Raw genomic sequence first — 23,770 nt, 5'->3', positions numbered from 1 at the left:
TAAAGCTAAGAAGTTAAATCTTCAGGCAAGGCTATTAAACAGGGAAGCTTCTACAAATCAAAAGAAATGATCCATTATGGTATGTCCTCTACGTACAATTAAGTTAGAAACCAGCAATTTTTAAGAAGTTTAAAAATGTTTACAAATTTTAAAAAGTTTCAATAATTTGTGGAGTAAGGAAGAAATTACAATTTTAAAAAGCAACAGAAGTAAAAAATATAAAATAAATAAATAAATAAATAAATAAATAAATAAAATAAAATAAAATAAAATAAAATAAAAACTGGAACAGAAGTAAATTGTAACCAAAACATTAAAACCCTGGAATGCAGGCAAAACTGTGTTTGTCAAAAAACACAGACTTTTAAAAACTTACAAAAGACTGAAAATTAATATACTAATTCAAAGAAAATAAAAGGAAGGAAACAAAAGAGCAGAAATAATGAAGCAGAAAACAAAAAAAATGCTGGAGGATGAGAAACTAGCTCTAACAGGAGTCAGAGTATAAGATAACCAAGAGAAAAATTGCAAGAGGAAAAAATAATCACCTTTTTCAGTGTGGAATTTTTTTCCCCAAAAAGATTCTCAAACCTTGGGAGATTTTATGCAAGTAGATGACTACAAAATGCATATTACAAAATCTAGGAATTTATTCCTCTACATAGTTTTATTTGGAGGAATAATGAAATCATGGTTTTTCTCCCAAGATCTTTACAAGTCTAGCTCCTTATTACTCAGGTATCTCAAATATCATCTCCTCAGAGAGATCTTCCTTGCCCATCAAATTCTAGGGTATATATACCCTTACACATTTTCTACCAAATCAATCTATTTTGTTTTAATCTAGCACTTATCACTATCTGAAATTATTCTGTGCAGTTATTTGGTTAGTTGTATACTGAGCCATTTCCACTCCACTAGAACAAGAGCTCATCTCAAAGTAAACACCTTTAACTTGTCTTTTAAAATGCTATACTTTAGGGCCTGGCTCATAACAGATTTTAGGTAACTTTTGTTCAATGAATAAACAGCTGAACAGTGAGGACTGAGAAATACATAGAATTCATTCACTCAACAAACACTTATAGAGGTCTTATTACAATGTAAGGCTCTATTCTAGGTAATGGAGCTAAAGTAGTAAACAAAACAGACAAAAATTCTGCCTTCATGTTATGGCAGAAAAAGGAAGTAATAGGATTCAAGTTACACCACTGAGTAATACGAGTTGAGATAATTATTTTGAGAAGTCTAAAAGAAAATGTAAGCTGATTAGAAGAAACATATACATACATACATATATATACATATATATATATATGGTTAAGAATAATTTCATTGTTGCCAATATCACAGATCAAACCAGGGCTATTTTATAATAAGGTGCCTAACTGAATTCTAAGCCCACTCATAGATTTCTGGCAAATAATCAACAGAGATTTTTGTCCAGCTTCAAAATGTAGAATTCACATATCTTCAAATTATCTGGATTACTATGCCATTTTACATTGCTCTGCACAAATGCAGTAGAATTTCCCATAATCTCATCATAAAAATTGTACAATATGATAAGGAGAAAGAGAACAACTACATATGATAAACTAGTAACTTTACCTGAGATAAAATATGCCCCCAAACTGTTTCCAGCTCTATCATAAATGAATTAGTACAGCTTCTTGACATACATTATCTAATTTGGTGCACACAGAAATCTTAAAAACAAAGTAACTCTCAGAAGTGTGACAGGTGAGGAACCCTGGTAAATTATCCATCATTTTGTGATTCATATCATTGATGTCTCTATTAGCATAGAGGAATATTACAGAGCATATTTTACAAATATAGTAACATAAAATGATTATGAAATACTTGATTGTACTTTTAAAAATGAGATTCTTCATTTTAAAATCCCAGTCTGTCCCTTCCCACCCCCCGCCCCCTTGGCAACCACAAGTTTGTATTCTATGTCTATGAGTCTGTTTCTGTTTTGTATTTATGCTTTTGTTTTTGTTTGTTCGTTCATTTTGTTTTTTAGATTCCACATATGAGCGATCTCATATGGTATTTTTTCTTTCTCTTTCTGGCTTACTTCACTTAGAATGACATTATCCAGGAACATCTATGTTGCTGCAAATGGAGTTATGTTGTCAGTTTTTATGGCTGAATAGTATTCCATTGTATAAATATACCACAGCTTCTTTATCCAGCCATCTGTTCATGGACATTTAGGCTGTTTCCATGTCTTGGCTCTTGTAAATAGTGCTGCTATGAACACTGGGGTGCAGGTGTCATTTTGAAGTAGGGTTCCTTCTGAATATATGCCCAGGAGCAGGATTCCTGGGTCATATGGTAAGTCTATTCCTAGTCTTTTTGAGGAATCTCCATACTGTTTTCCACTATGGCTGTACCAAACTGCATTCCCACTAGCAGTGTAGGAGGGTTCCCTTTTCTCCACAGCCTCTCCAGCATTTGTCATTTGTGGAGTTTTGAATGATGGCCACTCTAACTGGTGTGAGGTGATACCTCATTGTAGTTTTAATTTGCATTTCTCTGATATTAGTGATATTGAACATTTTTTCATGTGCCTATGGATTATTTGTATTTCTTCCTTGGAGAATTGCATGTTTACGTCTTTGGCCCATTTTTGGATTGGGTTTTTTTTTCTTATTAAGTTGTATAAGCTGCTTATAAAATGTAGAATAGATAAGCAAGATTATACTGTATAGCACAGGGAAATAATATACAAGATCTTATGGTAGCTCACAGAGAAAAAAATGTGACAATAAATATATATATGTTCATGTATAACTGAAAAATTGTGCTCTACACTGGAATTTGACACATTATAAAATGATTATAAATCAATTAAAAATGTTAAAACAGAATATAAACAGAAAAAATAAAAATGAGATTCTTCAACATCTTCAAATTTCACAAAAACAAATGATCATTCTCATATATATATATCTCTAATGCACTGATCTTTCAATTCCTAACCCCTTTAAAAAATCAGAGTTCAGACCTGACAGTTTCATTACAATCTTTGTAAAACTACTCAAAAGTAGGTGTTCCTCTTCTCCACTCAGTTTCTTTCACTTCTTACATCCCCATATCCATAATAGATTTGGTGCTGTGCTCAAGACCTCACTCTACTCCCAGGATAGATCAGTCAGTTTTCTTTTGTTATTCATTAGTGAAAATGCTTTTAATATCTGGTTTGAGTTAACAGTATCAACAGGGGGTGAGTAGACAAGTGATAAAAGCCAATTGCCTGAACATGTGCCAACAGTTCAACTTCTGGCATTCTGAACAGAGATACGCAGAGCTATTGCACATTTTAAGTGTATTCTGAACTTAAATATTTAATACTACTAATATTTACATTACTTCTTGAATAACAGATAAACATATGCTTGAAACATATATTTTGGATAAGACAGCTACCACCAAAGGGCAGATTAAAGCTGACAATGACTGTAAATAATGTCATATCATGTAGACTTTTAAATTATTCTTACAAGTAGGCTACTCTGATACATGGAAATACTTACACAAAATGTACATTAAACAGTAACACAAAAAATGTACTATAAAGAAATGTCACTACTTAAAGTTGTAACTATGCATAGTACATACATTAATGAACACTAGAAAAATCTAGAAAAATGTGATTAAAATTTAATGCTCCCTAAATTCCCTAATAAATACAATGGCTTGGAGAAGTTATGAGGACGACAGAAAAAATTTAAGAGGATCAAATATAAAATTATTTCCTTAGAGAAAGAAATAATTTTCAAAAAAAGAAGGAAAGCAGAAAAAGACATCTCTGAAATGAGGAAGGAAAGAGAAAGGCCAACGTGCATAGGTAGATATCAGAAATCAGCAAGCCTGACATGAACACCCCTAAACAAACAGAGCATATAGCCTGGGGAAAGTTAGAGCAAAGATAACCTGAGATAACATTTAGTCCAATGCAGATTTATTTTTTAAAAAGTAAACTAAGAGATGATTATTGGTGCTATTGAAAAAGTTACTTTATTTTACCATTTAAACTGTTCTGTAAACTCCCAGTGCTTTGGACTTAAAACTTAATTTATATCAGGTAACAACTTAAAGTGAGGCAAATTCAAATGAACATTTATAATAAAAAATACATGACCTAGGTACCACCTTGGAATCTGAACTACTAAACGTAAGTCCCAAAATTCATTATTTATGCTTTGTTATATAAAAATTGACTATTCAAATGTCAGGGCATAATGATTTATTAATAATATCTGCACATATTTTAAAGGAAACACAATAATGCATGAAGAATATTTTAAAAACAAACACACAGGTATAACTTGTACCTTATTACCTAATATTCAACAGATACTAATCACTGCTAAATATAACTTTGAAAATATTCTTTTGCATTTAAAAATAATATAAAATTCCCTGGCCAAATACTTCAATTTTACTTAATTGTTGTCATGTAAAATGAGAACAAGAAAAAGCAATTTTTCACATGACCCACAGCATCAAAAAAGTGTATTACGTGAGAAGATGTGCACTAGATGAAAGGGAACACCTCTTAGAATCACTCTGGAAATTTTCAAAACACTATGTAGATATTTAGGTCTGTCTCCAGAGGATGAAGAGTCTGGTATTTTTCTCCTAACCTGAATTTCAGGGAAATAATCAGTAATTATTGTCTAATGTAATTACTCATAAGTTGCTAAGATGGACATAAGAAAAATCATGTTCTTATAATACTGTTCCAGAAAGTATCACTACTTTAAATTCTGGTTCAGAACATCTGCTTGTCTCTTTACTTTCTGTATTTTCCTGTACTGACCACCTATAGCTTTCCAGCTATTCATTTACTCTATTCCTTTCAATCTAGTACTTCACAGTCAACAGTTTCATCTTCATTTCCTGGTCTTTGATTTATTTACTATTCTCTAGCAAGACATTTGATTCACACTTGACTTCTGCTGACATTTTCCTTTACTTCCTTCTTCAGGAAATATTACTCATCCTTCAAGATGCTGACATTCTAAAGCAGAGTTAGATTACTCCTACATTAGAGCCAACAACACTTTGTACATCCTTCTATTATAACACTTAGCACAAGACTGTTTGCATGTTTTCAACTCCACTCAAGATGAACCCTTCTTGACTTCAGTCTTTTTAAAAAAAAAAAGTATTAGTGAGAGAGACTGAAGTTTGAAAAATGTTTGCTGAAGTAACTACTGTCCAATCTCTAAATGGCTCCTAAAATCTTTTCCTCTGGCTTTGAGACCAGCGCTAGCTGACAGGACTTTCTGTGATGATGGAAATGTTCTACATGGTGTTGCCTTATAATGGTCTCTAGCTACATTTGGCTACTGAGCATTTGGAATGTGACTAGTGAGAATGAGGAACTAAATCTGTCATCTTATTTAATTTTTACTTAGTTTAAATAGGCACATGTAGTTAATGGCTACTATATTAGGCAGTACAGCTCTAGATTCCCCAAGCTCCAAAATTAATTTCCAACTGATTTCTGGATTTATTCACCTTGATAAACTGCAGGCACCCCAATTTTATTATGTCTAAAATTTTTTTACTCATTATCTGATTTTCCTCAGAAATTAAGCTGGGAAATTCATTTCACCCGAATACACTATCAATTCACATACAAGTCTGAATTATTTATACATTGAAGTGTTATCAAACTGACTTCACTGTAAGAACTCTGAATCATGCTTTGTCTGCACTTCACTAGATCTTGTCAACGTGTAAATGGGCTGGCTGATGTAACATATTTCAGCTGAAATCTAAGTAGAAATTAATGACTGTAAATAAAAGGACAATGATTAAACTAATGAATCTGAGTTTAATTTTTAGTCCTATGAAGGAAAATAATCTTCAAACTTAGATAAGAATATATGCTTGATACCAGCATATAGAAAAACAACTGAGATCTGTCAACCATCTACTAATTTATTTATTTGACAATTAGTGAGCAAACACTGTAGGTTAGGCACTTTTTGCAGAGTTGGGGGCACAAGAATGAGTCAGTAAGGGAGACAGTTACAGCCAATTACAATGCTAAGATAAAAATACAACATATAATATGTGATAATTAGAAAATACTTAAAAAAATTTTTTTTCTGTTAGGGTCATTAGGCTTCCTAATTGTTTTTTAGAAATAAAAGTACTGTGACAGAAAAAATATGAATTTTGAATCAGGCAATTCTATGTTTAAATTCTCCTCTATTACTTAAATGTGTGATTTTTAGGCGAATTAAATAAACTGTGAACTTTAGTGTCTTCTTTCCTAAAATGTAGTGTTTTTGAAGGATTATGGAAAACACGGTATATAAATTTCCAGCACAATGCCTGACATACAGCAGACCCTCAAAAATAATTAGTATTTTCTTTAAATCTAATACGAAGAAAATCCTAATTAATTACCTAGACTACGTGGATTATTTCACTTACTGACAATGGTAGAAAAAGGACATAACATCCCCTACACAAAAATACACAATGTGTGCACATATGTGTATATTCAGATTGTGTGTACACACACACGCCATACTTTTGTGTACATATGCAACTAAGGATTTGTGTCTTCACCTACTTTTGAATGGCTTATAAAATGATCTGTTCATTCTCTTACTAATCCTACTAACAAGGGTCATCTTGTACATGTGCACTTTGTATCCCATTGAAGATATATGTGAGGATTGGCAACAATTAAATCTTTCGTTTCTAAAGCCAGTTCTCCTAAAAGGTCATATTTAAAATTTTTATCATTTTTAAATAAAATGAAATTATTTTGAAAGAAAATTATATGGACTTTCCTAATAACTAAAATATCACAGTCACTTCAGATTTCCAGATGTTCATTTGGGTTTGCATGCCCATATATTTTTAATCACTCTACTGTTCTTTAAGAACTGGCATTCAGAGAAAGTTCAGGGTATCAAGGGGATGATTACAACACCACTTTAAAAGTTGTATTGTGTGTTTTACTCTATTATTAACAAAACATTTGCATACTTATCATCTGTTCTGTTCATTTTAGGTTTGAGTTTAAAATATGAATTCACTTTTCATATAGATTATATGTGAATGATATCATATACCATCTTAATATGAACACTCCCAGTACAAACTTGCCTATATCTGAAAATGAACTAATTTATCTTTTTAATAAGTTACTGCTTTATGTTTAAAAAACAAAAGAAGTTTATCTTATATGCTGACAGTTTCCTCACAGAAGTTTTCTTACATAAACTGTATTAGTATTTTGAAATCAATTCATTATGCTCATTAAAATCAAACACAAGTTTTTATACTGAGATTTAGAATTAAAATGAGGATTACTGAAATAAAACAATGTCTCACTATATGATAGCATCAAGTAAAATAAGATGCTTAAATAATTAGTTTCAAAAGTTTTATGACAAAGTTATATAGATATCAAATGTTATCAGGTTATTCTGAACTTTGCAATAAATTATTCAAACAAAAAGCATTCGTGTATATGTATGAAATAACATTTGAAATATATTAACAAATTAACTAAAATGTATTCTGAGAACACTCTTTAAAGATGAATGCTAATTAGTGCCTGAAGAGTTACTTTCTTTCTGGTGTATTACAACAGTTTGTCATAGCTTTCCTTTTTCCTAAAACAGTTTCTAAAAGTCTCCACATTTATAATTTCACAAACAGTGCACCTGGACTGATTATTCTTAAATAATCTCTGAAATTCTATATTCAAATTATAAAGATTTTAAATAGACTAGTAAAACACAAAAGTTATGAAAACTCCATAAATTTTAACTTTATGGTAAAATGTCAAAATATAATTATCTTAGCAATAAATGTAAGCAACAGACTAAAATAACTTCATTTATATATAATTTACCTATTTAAAATATCGGTGTCCTAGTAGTTTTAACTCCAAAGTTTGTAACTTTTTTTCCATTTAAATTGTAGTATAACTACAAATTTAATAAAATTATTCTAGGGCAAATACAATCAGTAATTTCAAGTTTACTGTGAAACTGGCAAATTTGTAGCTTTTATTCCCTATCAGAACCTGTATTTTATTTAAAGTATCATGATTTTACTCTCTTAACATGTAAGTACATAAGTTTTAGATATCAATTATAAAATCTGATTAAAGTGCTAAATCATAAACATGCTTATCAGTAAAGCCACTTCCAAAACCTGAGCCCTTTATTCTTACTTGCATCCTCTTTAATTTCTTCATTCAACTACTGCTACTATAGCTACCAAGGACTGCCGTAAGATTCAACAGTTTCTCCTCCAAGTATTCTAATGTATTGCATTCACTAAATACTGAGGTAATCTTTATTGGCAAGTTGGACCTCAGATTGCCTTTAGCTTAGTTAAGTCAACTTTTATAACCCCGTTCTACGTAGAATCTTGGTATTTTTGCGTGAAAATACACGTGGAGGCGGGATGTTAAAGGTACTACCAATTATCAGTATACTCATCAATACCTACCTCAAGCCTTGTTTCCAATCAAATTAGTCAATGTATAGTAAGCTTACTATTGTACAGGAATTTATCAGGTTGCCATCACAACTAATCAACTAAGAGCTGCAGTAGCATCTGCTTTTGGATCATAGGCTGTCAGTCATCAAGTTGGGATTTAAGAATATGCTTCTTCCAAAGTCATAGTTTTAGTTGTTTTATTTATTTTGCTCTCTGACCCTGGAGTATGTCAGTATATTTACAGTTTATAAACACTATATGCAGATAAATATGTAAGGAAGTAGACAGTGTCCCTATGCAAACAATTTAACATCATATATTTAGAGATGTTTTAATTCTGAAATCCATTCTATAAATTTAACTAATTTCTCAAAGAAAGATTGGTAAGTCTTGGAACAATAATTTATTTCTGGATTATCAGCAATCACATTCATGTTACATAAACATATATTTTAAAATGCAGAGGGCTTTTAAGATATATAATCCATATACCACAAAATTTACCCTTAAAAGAGTATAATTCAGTAGTTTCTAGTATATACACAGATTTGTACAACCATCACCAAAGTAAATTTTAGAATATTTTCATCATCTCAAAAGAAATTTTTGTAGACTTCTTTAACTGGCTTCTTTCACTCAGCACTAAATTTTTTAGGTTCATCCAAGTTGTAGCACATACTGAAGTACTTTTTGAAGTATTCCAGTTTATGGCAGAGTAACATTTCACTGTATGGATAGATCGATCACATTCTGTTTATCTATTCACTTGCTGATGGACATTTGGATTGTTACCACCTTCTAGCTATTATGAATAAAGCTGTATAAAGTTTTTATATTTCATTTCTCTTGAATAAATACCTAGGAGTAGAACTGCTGGGTCATATGATAACTGTATGTTTAACTGTTTGAGGAGCTACTAGACTGTCTTCAAAGTGGATTCCTCAGGTTACATTCCTACCAGTAGCCTATGAAGGTTCCAGTTTTTCCGTATCTTTATTAACACTTGTTATTGTCTGACTTTTTGATTCTAGCCATTCTGGTGGGTGTGAAGTTGTATCTAATTGTGGTTTTCATTTGCATTTCCCTAAAGATTAATGATGTTGAACAACTTTTCATGTACTTACTGGATATGCACATAACTTCTTTAAAGAAGTGACTTTAAAATCTTGGCTCACCTTTTAATTGGGTTGCCTTATTTATTGTTGAGTTGTAAGAGTTCTGTATATACTCTGAATACAAGCCACTTATCAGATACATGATTTGCAAATATTTTCTCTTATTTTGTGGGCTGTCTTTTCAATTTCTTGTTAGTGTCCCTTGAAACAAAATTTTTCAATTCTGGTGAAGTATTCTGTATTTCATTTTTTCTCTTACTTTTGCTACTGGTAACATATTGAGAAAACTACTGTCTAATTCACGGTCATGAAGTTTTACCCCTTTGTCTTATTCTAAGAGTTTTATAGTTCAACTCTTATTTTAAGTCTTTGATTCATTTTGAGTTAATTTTTATATACTGTATGTGGTAGGAGTCCAAATTCATGCTTTTGCACGTGGATATCCAATAGTCTCAGCACCATTTGTTGAAAAGACTATTCTTTTCCCGTTGAATCACCTAGGCATCCTTCTCAAAAGTCAACTAACCATAAATGTAAGGGTTTGTTTTAGGTCTGTCAATTTCAGTACACTGACATATATCTCTATGTTAGACAGTACTATGCTGCTTTGTTCACTGTAGCTTTACAGCAATTTTTGAAATTAGAAAGTACTGAGTCCTCCAACTTCATTCTTCTTTTTCAAGACTGTTTTGGCTATCCTGGGTTCTCTCCATTTCCATATGAATTTTAGGATCTACTTGACAACTTTTACAGATAAAGCAGCTGGGATTTTGGTAGGTAATGCATCAAATCTGTACAATTTAGAGAGCACAGTCATCTTAACAATATTAAGTCTTCTGATCTACTATCAGATGATGTCTTTCTTTACTGAAGCCTTCCTTTCAGTGCCATTTTACAATTCTCAGCATACAAGTCTTGCACTTTTGTTAAGTTTATTCCTAAGTGTTTTATTCTTTTTGGTACTATTGTAAATGGAAATGTTTTCTTAATTTAATTTTCAGGTTGTTCACTGCTAGTACAGAAATACAATTGATTTTTCTATACTGAATATCTTGCTGTTCTAACAGTTTAGTGGATTCTTTAGGAACTTCTTTTTACAAAATCATGTCACCTACAAATAGAGATAGTTTTATTCCTTTTCCAATCTGGATGCCTTTTGAGTCCTTTATTTGCTTATTTGCTTGGGTTAGAACTTCCAGCATAATGTTGAACAGAAATAGTGAGAGCAGGACATCCACATCTTATTCTTGATCTTAGGGGAAAAGTATTCAGTCTTTCACCATTAAGTACAATCTGTTTGTTTTTTTTTTCTTTTTAAATAGATGTCCTGTATGAGGTTGAGGTAATTTCTTTCTGTTCCTAGTTTACTGAGTGTTTTATTTTTTTTTATCTATCATGAAAGGGTGTTGAGTTTTGTCCAATTCTTTTTCTGAGTATACTAAGATGACCATGTGGTTTTTGCCCTTTTTCTATTACATAGCATATTACACTGATCGCTTTATGTATGTTGAACCCATTTTGCATTCCTGGGATAAATCCCACTTAGTTTTGGTGTATGATCCATTTTACATGTTGCTGGATTTGGTTTCCTAATATTTTGTGGAAGATTTTGTCCCTATATTCATAAGGGATATTGGTCTGTAGTTTCCTTGTGATGTCTTTGTCGATTTGGCTCTGGTGTAAACTCTCCTTTAAATATTCAGTGGAATTCATTAGTGAAGCCATCTGGGTGTAGCCTTTCCTTTGTAGAGTTTTTTTGGTTACAAATTCAATTGCTTTACTTGGTATATCTCTATGCAGATTTTGTATTTTTTTCAAAGTCAGTTTTTGTAGTTTTGTGTTTTTCTAGGTACTTATTCAGTTCATCTAGGTTATCTACTTGTTAGTGTATAACTGTTCATGGTAGTCCCTAATAATCCTTTTTATTTCTATAAAATCTGCAGTAGTATTTCCACTTTCATTCTTGATTTTAATAAACTGAGTCTTTTTTTCTTCTTGATCAGTCTGTCTAAAGGGATAGCAATTTTGTCATTTTCTCAAAGAATTAACTTTTGGTCTTGCTGATTTTTCTCTATTCTATTCAGTTATTCCCACTCTAATCTTTACTATTTCCTTCCTTTTGCTTGCTTTGGGTCTAGATTCCTCTTCTTTCTCTAGTTTCTTAAGATAGAAGATTAGGTTATTGATTTGAAATCTTTCTTTAACAGGCTTTCAAAATTATACATTTTCACTAAAGCACTACTTTAGTTGTATCCCATAAATTTTGGTATGGTGTGTTTCTGTTTTCACTCATCCCAAAGCATTTTCTAATCACTTGTGATTTATTCTTTGGCCCCCTGGTTATTTAGGAATGTACTATTAAATTTCCACATATTTGTGAATTTCCTAGATTTCCTTCTTTTATTGGTTTCCAATTTTATTCCTGTGTGGTTGGAGAATATACTTTGCATTATTTCTTTTAAAGTTACTGAAATTTGTTTTATGGCACAAACTATAATCTATTGTGGACAAAGATCCATGTGTACTTAATATTATATGCTGTTGGGTGAAGTGTTCTTTAATGCTTTACAGTTTTGTTCATGTCTTCTATTTCCTTGTTCATCTTCTGCCTAGTTGTTCTATTTATCATTGAAAGTGGGGCACTGCCAACTTCACCTATTATTGTTCAGTTCTCTATTTCCTCAATTCTGTCAATTTTTACTTCAGGTATCTTGGGCTCTGTTGTTAGACTGGCCTTTTTATCACTGTAAAAGGTCCTTTAAGTCTCTAGAGACATTTTTTGTTACTAGCTATGAGTATATTAATAGTCACTTCACCTTTCTTTGGTTACAGTTTGCATGATTCGTTTTTTTCCATTTTTTTCCCATTTCAACCTATTTGTATCTTTGATTTAAAGAGTGTTCCTTGGATAACCAGCACATAGTTCATGGGTTTTTACCCATTCTGTCAATCGCTGTCTTTTCACTGTCATGTATAATTCATTTACATTTAGTGGAATGGGTATAATTTATATCTGCTACTTTGCTGTTTGTGTTCTTTATGTAATTATGTCTTTTTTATTCAGTTCTTCCATTACTGCCCTTTTTGTGTGTTAAAACATTTTCAACTACTCCGTTTAAATCCTAGTTTCTTTTATTACATTTTTTTAGTTATTTTCTTAGTAGATGCCCTAAGAGTTACAACTTCTTGATTTATAACAATCTAGATTAGATTAATTCCAATTTAATATCAATTGTATATAAAAACTTTGTTCCTCTATTAATTCAGTTCCTTGTCCCTTCCTTTGTGCTATTATGTAATACTAATTACATCTTTATACTTTATAAGTCAGTAACAGTTTGTAATTATTGCCTTTCGCGATTGTCATTTGACTCAGACAGGAGAGGAAAGGAATTAAAAACAAAACATGTATTTATACTGTCTTTAAAATTTACCTATCTAGTTTCTTTCACTAGTGATTTTTATTTCTTCATATGGGTTCAGTTACTGTCTTGTGAACAGCCCTAATGAATGCAAGGGAAGTGTTGAAAAAGCATTCACTAATCATTTCTATGAGCCAAGTGCTACCATTTCTAAACTGCTTTATTAGCATCAACTGAATCACCATTTATCCAGAATCACGTGTTTTCAAACTGTGAATTTATATTCAACTTCCCTAATCCAAAGTGACTCACAGTCGGGATCCAAAGACCTAGATTCTTGTGTCAGCTGTGCCACTCTCTCTGTACCCTTAGCTAAGCTGGTTAACTGTGAGCTTTCTTTAGTTTTTCCATGTGTAAAAATGTAGATTATTTTTTCTGTACTGTCAGTTTGGAAATCCCATCATACTCGTTCAATTATTTTTCCTAAAAAAATTATAAGGACTTCCCCTTTATTTCCATTTTCACAGTTGGTATTCTCTAAATACTCATTATTTATGCCTGATGGGGTGGACAGATAAGCCAATCAACCCTTTTTTTGTTGTCTCTCTACTTCATCTCACTTAAATTTAATAAAATAAATTTCCTCAAGGGTTATTTTTATCATCTCATTGATCTACTTTGGAACTTATTGATTACCTACTGCTAATTATCTTAAATCTAAAACTTGAAATATAGCATTCAAAACTCTTTATCACCTACCCTATCTGTAATGTGTAAGCCTATGTCTTCCATTTCAAACATACAGAAAAGTAGGGAGAATTATACCCAGTACTTCCCCAAATCAACCAGATTTATAATGTTACATCAGATGCTCTTTTGAGAAAGAAATATGTTTATAGCTCATTTCTCCCCCTGAACTTGGAGTATATCAAACCATGTTTTAGACATCCAATAGCAGTATATACTATTGATGTGTGAGGCTTATCTTTTTCAGTTTCTGTCATGTGGCATGTATTATATGTCCCTTTCTAATTTGCTGTTTTATTCAATATCATACTTTTAAGATTTATCCTTAGTATAGACTCATACAATGGAACACTGGTATACAGTATTTTAGCATTCTGTTGTATGAATCCCTCAAATTCCATTCCTTTCTCTACTGCTGGATATTAACACTGTTTCCAGTTCTTCCATTATTATAAAAAAGGCAATGAACTGTCATGCATATGTACCCTTGTACACATGTATAAGACTTTCTATAGGATAAATACCTGATGTAAATTATGTTAGATTTTTAAGTATGCACTTTTTCAGCTTTATTAAATATTGCCAGATCATTCCCCAAAATGGTTGTGCCAGCAGTGTATAAGGGATTCCACTACTCCACAGCCTTACTATATTTCAGATTTCTTAACACTTATATCTTCAAAGAGGTTTTAATTTGCATTTCCCTCCTTCAAAAGATAGTTCCAATCTTCTTTCTTCCCCAAAACCTTTAATTAGTCCTGTTAATCATCCTAAGAAGATAGGGTACTTTGTTGTATATAGGCACTTTGCTGTCAACTTTGCAGCTTAACACGAAATTCTTTCTTTATAAAGCAAGCACTCATTAAAGTGCCAGTTAAGCTTACTAGCTTTTTAGCTTTTAAATGACAGTTTCTATATTATATAGGTATACAGACCATTAAGTGGTCAGTAATATGTTTACAGACACATATGAGACACTGGAATTGATGCTAATTAAATGATAGGTATTTTATAAGATATTCCCCAAGAGGAAGGCGTATTTACTTTTGTTCACACAGGAGCTATGCGGATCTTTCCTCTAAAATTCAAATACTATGTACAACCACCATAATAACAGATAAAATGAAAGAGACAATTCCAAACGTTGATCTTCCCTGTAGAGCAACTGCCAATAATATACTGCTTGTGGAAGTATAAACTGGTAGAGCCTCTTTGAAGACCTTTTTTGCCATCAGTGGGGTAGGAAAGAATAATCTTACCCAGAAGGAGACAGCAGTTATTTGGGGAAAATAATAGTCCTCTACAATAAGGAAGACAGAAGTAGTAGCAAAAGTTTGGTGTTTGAGGGAATACAGGAAAAGTTCAATTGTAAGTAGAGATAAAATTTTAAAAATAATAGCAGTTACTATTTGAACAAATATATTCCCTATGACCCATGCATTTCACTACTAGGAATATACCCAAAAGAAATACATGTACATGTACAAAAGCCATGGACAAGAATGTTCTTGAAGAATTATCTGTGATAATCAAAACCTGTAAACAACCCAAGTTTCCATCAATAATAAGTTGAAGCAATTAAGGTATATTTATAGAATGGAATACAATGCAGCAAATACTATGCTACAGGTGGTAACATTGATGACTCTTAAATACATAATATCAAGCAAAAGAAACCAGAGACGAAATAATTCATATTGTGTAATTCTATTTACATAAAATTCAAAAACAGACAAAACTAATCTTTGGTTTTGGGAGAAAAAGGAGGATCCTGCTTGAGAGAGAGGAGGTACCTCTTCGGAAGGTAAAGCCTCTTAGGGGTGCTAGTAAAGCTCTATGTCTTGCCCTGAGGGTGATCACAGGGGTTATGTTCACCTTTTTTAAAAAATTGGGCTGTAGAGAACTGATTTGTGCACTTTTCTGATGTATGCTGGTTTTAAATAAAGACATTCTTAAAATTTTAAACAGTTCAGATAAAGCAAAATTTCCATCTCTTGCCAACAAATCCCTCTTTCCTGAGAAGAACCACTGTTAACAAATGGGTATGTATCTGTCCAGAGTCTTTTTCCTATGATAAATGTGTATGTATACTTGGAACTGCATTTTCCCCCTCTTCTTTCAACTGTTAGAACTTTTCTAAAATTGAAAAAGTAATAAATTCATGAGATTAAAAAGTATTTAAGAAGTACAAAACGTTGTATAGTAAAATGTAAACTCTTTTTCTGGAGTCAGTCGCTGATTATAATTTCTTGTATAATTTTCTGTCATGTGTTTATATGTGTGTGCATATTTGTCCTATTTTTAAAATGTTCTTTTTTGAAAAATCACCCTAATGCATTTCAGCAATCTAAATTCTGAGCAGTCTAACTGGTGCTAAGAAGATATATAACAGTACTTTGAATATTCAATCACCATAGTTTATTATTGAAAGGGAAATGTTATAGTTGAAAAAGCAGAGTTCAATGTCTATTTCTACATACATCTATATAATTTTTGACAAAAAAAATCTTGCTTAGTATTAAGCTAATGTAAGAACATACAAAAGACAATGGGAAAATCATCTTCGTAAGAAGCCTCCTTTTCATTTAATATTTTTTACTACAGAAGTTTATAATCAGATTCACTTTAAAGAATTTTCAGTATTCTGTGGATAATTTTCAGTTGGATGCATTTCCCTATTTACTTAGTGCTGCTTATAAGTTATTCTTTATTTCCTTCTCACTTTAGCCCAAATTACATTTCTTAAAAGTCAACAATTTCTACAGGATTCTGGGGCACAGAAATTGACTAACCATGGAGTCACTTAACTAGAGAACTAGGAATTACTATAACTGTAGCATATTTAGGAGTTAATTTAAAAGAATATAAATTATTTTTAGACCAGAATAATTCCATGACCATTATGTTTCATTTCTTTAAAATGTTGTTTCCTTTAGAGTTTGGTGATCTTGTCTTTCACAATAGATTTAAGAGTCAGTGTATATGTGTGTGTATACTTACATATGTTTCATTAAAATCTATAAAATATTTAACATTTTAGTTTATAATTTAGTCATAACAGCTTGAATTACAATAGAAACATTTTGCTATTGACTTTTCAGATGAAATAATTTGTCAATAAATTACAAAATAATTTGTCAATTTTATTTTCTTGGAAATGGGACAAGAAACATGCTTTAAAAATGAACAAATGAAATAATATTGGTCTCAGTCATTCCATAAGAATACTCACTACTTTACTGTTCTGTGCCAAACATAAAAATAAACTCTAGTTTTTTACATTCTCTGGAACTTTTTGTTTATTTTCTTACTGATATTTTAGGAAGCTTTTTTGTTTAAATAGACCATCTTAAAACTTACACCCAATTTATAAGTCTCATTTTATTATCTCTTAGAACAAGAACCAGCACAATATTTTGCACACAGATAGTACCTGAATATGTGAAGTTGATTTTTTTTCAGAACAGCATACCTGAATCTTTATCATAAAATTAACTTTTAAAAAGGTGTTCTTATAAACAATGTGATAATAAAAGCAGGTTTCCAGATATGTATCTAGTGTGTAAGGCTTTCTGTATCTCTAAGGAAAAATTAATAATTACTGCTGGAATTTTAAAAAAATATTTAATTTTCTCATGAAACACCACAGAAAAGTGGCATAGTGTAGACATGTAGGAGAAACAAACTCTAGTGGGAAAGAGAAGACTGGCTTAACGTTTAAATTCCAGTCTTTCCAAAAATGTCTAAGAATGAGGAATCTAGCAAATAGCTGTATTATTTGCCAGGCAAAGATACAGAGCAGTTAAAAGAATAATTTAGGCTCTAAGTAACAGAATAATTCAAATCGTGAAATTTTTATCATTGAGGACCTAGATTAGAATTTTAGGGCACAAAATTATTGCCACAAAGCTGTGAGCTATTATTTTAGTCTCAGTAATCTCACCTCTAAAATTTACTAAATGTTCATGGAGTTTGGTATTTTAGCTATCAGAATTTTTAATTCAAATATTTATAAATTTATAACTTTTCAAACTTAAAAATATAATCACTCTTTAAAGTTGCTTATATCTGATTTTTGTTTATTAGCAAAGAATTTTCCTTATTTCCATTTAAACCAAACACAGTTTCCAAGGAGATAAATTTTTATCCAAAGCAGCAGTACATTAAAGCTAATCTCAGAAACTAACATTTTAGAGTTTGTGTTAGGTGGCACAGAAAGAGAGCGGCACCTTTACTTCCACTTGCTCTACTTTTTGGTTTGCCCCTAGTGTCCACGAATATTTCTGAAACAATTCTCAATCAAGAGTGTAACCAAAGAGCCTGATGCAAGAGAGCTTATCACAGATCAACACAAAAGATGAAAGCCCCTAAGTAAAAACAGTGACCTGTGGCTTATTTATTCTGAATCTCTGAAGTGAAAATCTGAGTCAGATGAAAAGAATATCTAATTTTACAATTATTTGTTCAGCAGGCTTTGAACTGAGTTTTATTCTATACATATAGTCATGTATTTATATAATGTGGAAATTGATTATTTTGTATATGTTGGTAAAAAAACACTTTGGTTTCCAAAGTAAGTTTAGATGTCAACTAAAAAAATCCAACACTAGAAAAATGTTATAGTCTATGCAGACAAAAACCTGTTCTCTGATCATTCTCCATGTTTTATTTCATTAAAACCCTATTTTTGGATGATGCCACCAGGAATGGCAGAGTATGAATCTTCAAAAATCCACTCCTCCATAAAAGAAATGAGAATAAAGGCAAAAATTGCCAAAAGCATTTCTTTTAGAACTCCAGAAATAAACTACAGGTTTGCAACAATTCATTCAAGGAAAACAGCTGAATCCTGGTATGGACAGTAAGCTCTGTGCCATTTTAATTTGCCCTATTTCCTTCTCTCTCTCCCCAGCTTCATGAGTAGCCTTGAAACCAACAGCCTCAAAATCATAGCAGCAACAAAAACCAGCAGACCTACAGCCCCTTGGAGGGGCCAAAATAGGTTTGGAGCTCCACACAAGTCCCATCTCCAGAGAATTACCGTTATGTGACTTATTTGGCAGTTCCCTGGAAACACCCACTTCCAGGGCTTGCATTTGACAGGTCTAAGAACTCTCCCAAGGCAAACAGATTTCACTCCAGGGAGTATGTCTCAATCAGTGGCAGGTGGCTAAAATCACAGTTGCCTAAGGTGATAACAACTGGGGAAAACAAGAAGTTGACCAAAAACCTTGAAAGGAAAAGCTAGAGAATAAAATGTCTATAGGGAGCTTTAAAAAGCTCCGAGAAGCCCAAGTCAAGGTACAGTATAAACCTAATTTTATTTTGACATCATAAACCTACTCACTAGGGTGCTCTATCAGAAATTACTAACATTTTTCCTCCACATCAAAATTCCATCAGTACAAACTATCTCATGAATTTCTGTCTTCACTACCTCTAATACACTGATGACTTCTGTATCTCAGATCTTTCTCACGACCTCTCATCTGTTAATTTGCTTATATTTACAGTAATTAAGACCATGACATATGATTAGTGGCTTTATAAACTTGGTTTTGAATCCTAGTTTTGCCTTTCAGAAGCTATGTTAATAACTTAGTAACAAGTAATTTAACACCTTTCTAATTCTTAGTTTCTATAAAATGGGAACACAGCTGACCCTTGAACAATACAGGGGTTACGGGAGTCAACCTTCTCCACAGTCAAAAATGTACACATAACTCATAGTAACCCTTTGTATCCATGATTCCTCTGAGCCCTTGGATTCAACCAACTGTGGATCATGTAGTACTGTAGTATTTACTATTGAAAAAATTCACGTGTAAGCAACCCATGCAGTGCATGTTGTTCAGCAAACCCATATTGTTCAAGGGTCAACTGTATTAAAGCACTTCTTAGGACTGTTAGGAAGATTAAACAAAATAATGCATGTAAAGGGCTTGACTTAGTATCTGACACATAGCAAGGGCTCAAATGGTAGCTGCTATTATTTTTATTATTTCTACTTATACATCCTCAAAACACCTTAAATTCAACTGATTCTCTCATACTCAAACACCAAACTTGCTGCTATTTCTCTTCTCCTTTTTGGGAAAAAACTGTATTATTTTCCCAAATATTTGCCGCCTCTCCCTAGGGTAAGATTATCCTTCCCCACCCAATTAATGACAGATTTGGCCATGTGAAACATTGGTCAGTGAAACATGGATGGAAGTCAGCATGTAGTTCACCATGATCTCTGCCATGATACCAGCAACACTCTACATAGAGGTTTGGTCTCAAGTGAAAATTACGTGGAGCATAACTACCGATGACCTTTGAAGGACGTTGTATAAGCAATAAACCTTTCAGTAAACTATTCAGATTTATAGGCTGTTTGTTACCAAGAAATAACCTTGCCAATCCTGACTGCTCAGATTTATCTTAGTGAATAACACTGCCAATCACCTAAGTATTCAAAAAGCCTGGGAAAATTTTTATCCTCTGTCTGATTCTATGACCAGTTGTTCCACTAATTCTGGTCAATTTTACCTCCCTAATATTTCTCAAATTGTGCATCATTAATATGACCTTAATTCAAGTTTTCTTTTTTTTTTATCTTTAACTACAATATTTTCTTTCTCCAGCTTTGCTTTCTTTAAACATTTTAATCTGCATTATTAAGATTGATTAATGTATTTATTTTCTTTTAAATGCTCCAAATGCCTGATCACAATCATAAAAAGTACTTAAGTAGTTCTTATTAAACTTACAAGTACAATAAAACTCAAATTTTCTTCAACATTTTAATAGTGTTTAAATAACAAATACATACAGATTATCTCAGAAATGGCAACATTTACTTTCAAATTTAACACGGAAGTATTAACAGCATGAGTCTGATTTACTTCATCATTTCTATACTTAAGTCAAAGAAAACCCTAGGCCCAGAAGGCTTCATTTAGTAAGTTATATCAAATATTCAAAAAAGAAATAATTTTAAGCTTACACAAATCACCCAGGGAATAAGGAAAAAGGGTATACTACCTAATTCATTTTATGAGACTAGAATATCTTTGATACCAAAAACGGATTAAGGAAAAAATCAAATTATAGGTCAATCTCACTCATGCACATAGACTAACTAAACATAAAATCCTAGAGAAAATATTAGCATACCCTAATCCAGCATTATATAAAAAAGACAACATATCACAATGAAGTTAGGTTTATCCCAGGACTATAATATCAGTTAAACATTAGAGAATTGATGCAAATTATCGCATCAAAATTTAAACGAGAAATATATGATCATCTCAAGAGATGCAGAAAAAGAAACTAAAAATATTCAACACCCACTTAAGGAAAAAAAATTCCTAAGACACAAGAAATAGAATGGAACTTCTTTAATCTTATAAAGGATATCTATAAAAATTTATAATAAACATCATGCTTAATGACAAAAATGCTAAAAATATTCTCTTTCAGAACTGAATGAGGATGCCTACCACTATTACCACCTCTAGTCAGCATTACACTGAATATCTCAGTGTAGCAATGAAAAAAAAAAGTAGTATATGATTATAAAGAAAAAAATCCAATCATTATTTGCAGATGATTTTATACATAGAAAACTCAAAAGAATCTACAAATTGTTATAAGTAAAAATATAAGAGAATATTATCCTCCAAAGTTGCTAGCTATTAAAGCAATATACAAGAATAAACTATTTCTATTTACCAACAACAGAACATGAAATTTCATACACACACACACACACCCCAATTTATAATAGCATAGATAATACCAACTTCAACTTCAAGGATTGAAAGATTCAATAAAGATGTCAATTCTTTCCTAAGTTGATCTACAGATTCAAAGTAATCCAAATCCAAATCTCAGGAGGTTCAATAAGCTAATTCTAAAATTTATACGTAAATGCAAGGGCCAAGAATATCAAGACTCTCAAAGCATAACAAAGTGGGATGTTTGCCCTACCAGATATCAATATTTCATTTAAAGTCTTGATGTATTCTTGGAATAGGGATAATCAAACAGACCAATGGAATAGAATTTACAATCCAGAACAATTCCACAAATATATGATCATTTAATTTGTGACACAAATATCACCATAGAGCAATAGGAAATGGCAGTCATTTCAATAAATGGTGTTGAGGTAACTGGATATACATATGGAAAAATAATCAAAGTGAACCCATGCTTTACACAATTCACAAAAATCAATTCCAGTGGATTTTAAAATTAAATGTTCAAAGCAAAACTATACTTTTTAGAAGATAATGTAGAAAATATCTTCATTGCCTCAGTGCAGGAAAGAATCTTTAAAAACCACACACTAACTCTAGATGGAAAGAACTGATAAATCTGACCACATTAAAATTAAGAAATGTTCATCAAGAGAAAACACTGAAGTGTGGTTATAAGGATAAGAGTCACCACATTGGTGACTAACAAAAGGCTTATATTCCAAATACATACCAAGAGTTTTGACAAGTCTAAAAGAAAAAACAGCATCAAACTAGAAACCAACCAGATGTCCATCAAGAATAAAAGAGATAAATGGAAATACTGTGGTATATTCATACATGGAATCCTATACAGCAATGAAAAGAACAAATTTCAGCAACATACAACAGTAAGTATGAATCTTAAAAGCAATGTTGGACAAAACCAGCAAGACACAAAAGTATATTCACAGGAAAGGTTAATTCATGTAAAGATCAAGAATAGGCAAATCTAAACTATTACTGTGTACAGAAATAAAACTTTTTTAAAAAAGCTAGTAACTCTCATAAAAGTAAGGATAGTGATAAGCTCCAACTAGAGAGGGTATTGTGATGCAGAAGGAACAAACGGGATTTCTAGGGTGTTGGCAGTATTCTATCTCAGTCTGGCTGGCAGTTATAAGATTTATGCTTTATAATCATATGCTATATTACATATTTATTTTATGTACTTTTCTATATATGTATGTTACAGCTTACAATTTAAAACAGATTTCATAAATACTAAGCTGAGGGTATGTTCGGTGTTTCCTTAGATTCTGTTTTTGTCTATTTCGCATCTGTTCATCACAGGGCCAATTATATTAACTATATTTTCTGTGTTCTTGCTCTGCCATTTGCAGCTGAGCTGGCCCTAGCCTCCCAGTGCCAACCAATTCTTAGAGATAGCAGAGCTCAGCCAGGAGCACACCTCTCTTATGCAAACCAACCAATTACAAATCTACAGCTCCAACTAACCGCCTTACCGAACTCTTACACACCAAGACAACTACCTCCTCTGTCCTAAATCATCCCAGGACCAAGTAACAGGCAACTAAAGACTGTCTGTGGAGCCCAAAGTCTGCCAGAATTTTTTAAAAAATTGATAATATAACTGGCATAATATTGTATTAGTTTTAAATATACAATATAATTATTTGATACATGAATATATTACAAAATAACTACCACAGTAAGTTTAGTTAATATCTACCACCACACAGTTACACATTTTTTCTTCTGATGAGAAAAAACTTTTAAGATCTACTCTCAGGGGAGGGTATAGCTCAAGTGGTAGAGCACATGCTTAGCATGCACAAAGTCCTGGGTTCAATCCCCAGTACCTCCATTAAAAGAAATAATAAATAATTACCTCCCTCATAAAATAAATAAATAAATAAACCTAATAACCCTGCCAAAAAATCCAAAAAAAAATTAATTAAAATCTATTCTCTTAGCAACTTTCAAACACACAATACACTGTTGTCAATTATGGTCACCATATTGTACATTACATTCCCAGGACTTATAACTGAAAGTCTGCACCTTTTGGCCATCTTCACCCATTTTGCCCACTCCCCTCCACCCCCCTCTCTCGCAACCAGCAACCTGTTCTCTGTATCTATGAGTTCATTTTTTAAAAAATAATCCATATGTAAGTGACACCATATAGTATGTGTCTTTCTCTGTCTGACTTATTTCACTTAGCATAATGCCCTCAAAAGTACATTCATGTTATGGCAAATGGTAAGACTTTCTTCTTTTTTTTAATGAC

The 23,770-nt window shown here is 31.9% G+C and overlaps 1 protein-coding gene and 1 long non-coding RNA gene across 3 annotated transcripts in view; one reads left to right on the top strand and one right to left on the bottom strand.

Annotated features, from left to right (window-relative positions):
• The window catches only part of FNDC3A (fibronectin type III domain containing 3A), a 138,576-nt gene that overhangs the window by 91,592 nt on the left and 23,214 nt on the right, over positions 1 to 23,770 (bottom strand). The gene's annotated exons all lie outside the window — the stretch shown is intronic.
• Positions 2,899 to 22,931, top strand: LOC116668537. The gene is made up of 3 exons (XR_004325666.1): positions 2,899 to 3,165; positions 8,780 to 8,782; positions 22,920 to 22,931. It is a non-coding gene; the product is annotated as an uncharacterized LOC116668537 (long non-coding RNA).

The sequence above is a fragment of the Camelus ferus genome, chromosome 14 (assembly GCF_009834535.1).
Source record: "Camelus ferus isolate YT-003-E chromosome 14, BCGSAC_Cfer_1.0, whole genome shotgun sequence".
In the NCBI taxonomy this organism is placed as follows: Eukaryota; Metazoa; Chordata; class Mammalia; order Artiodactyla; family Camelidae; genus Camelus; species Camelus ferus.
Note: the sequence above shows the minus strand (reverse complement) of the source record. Positions and strands in the feature narration are given on the sequence as shown.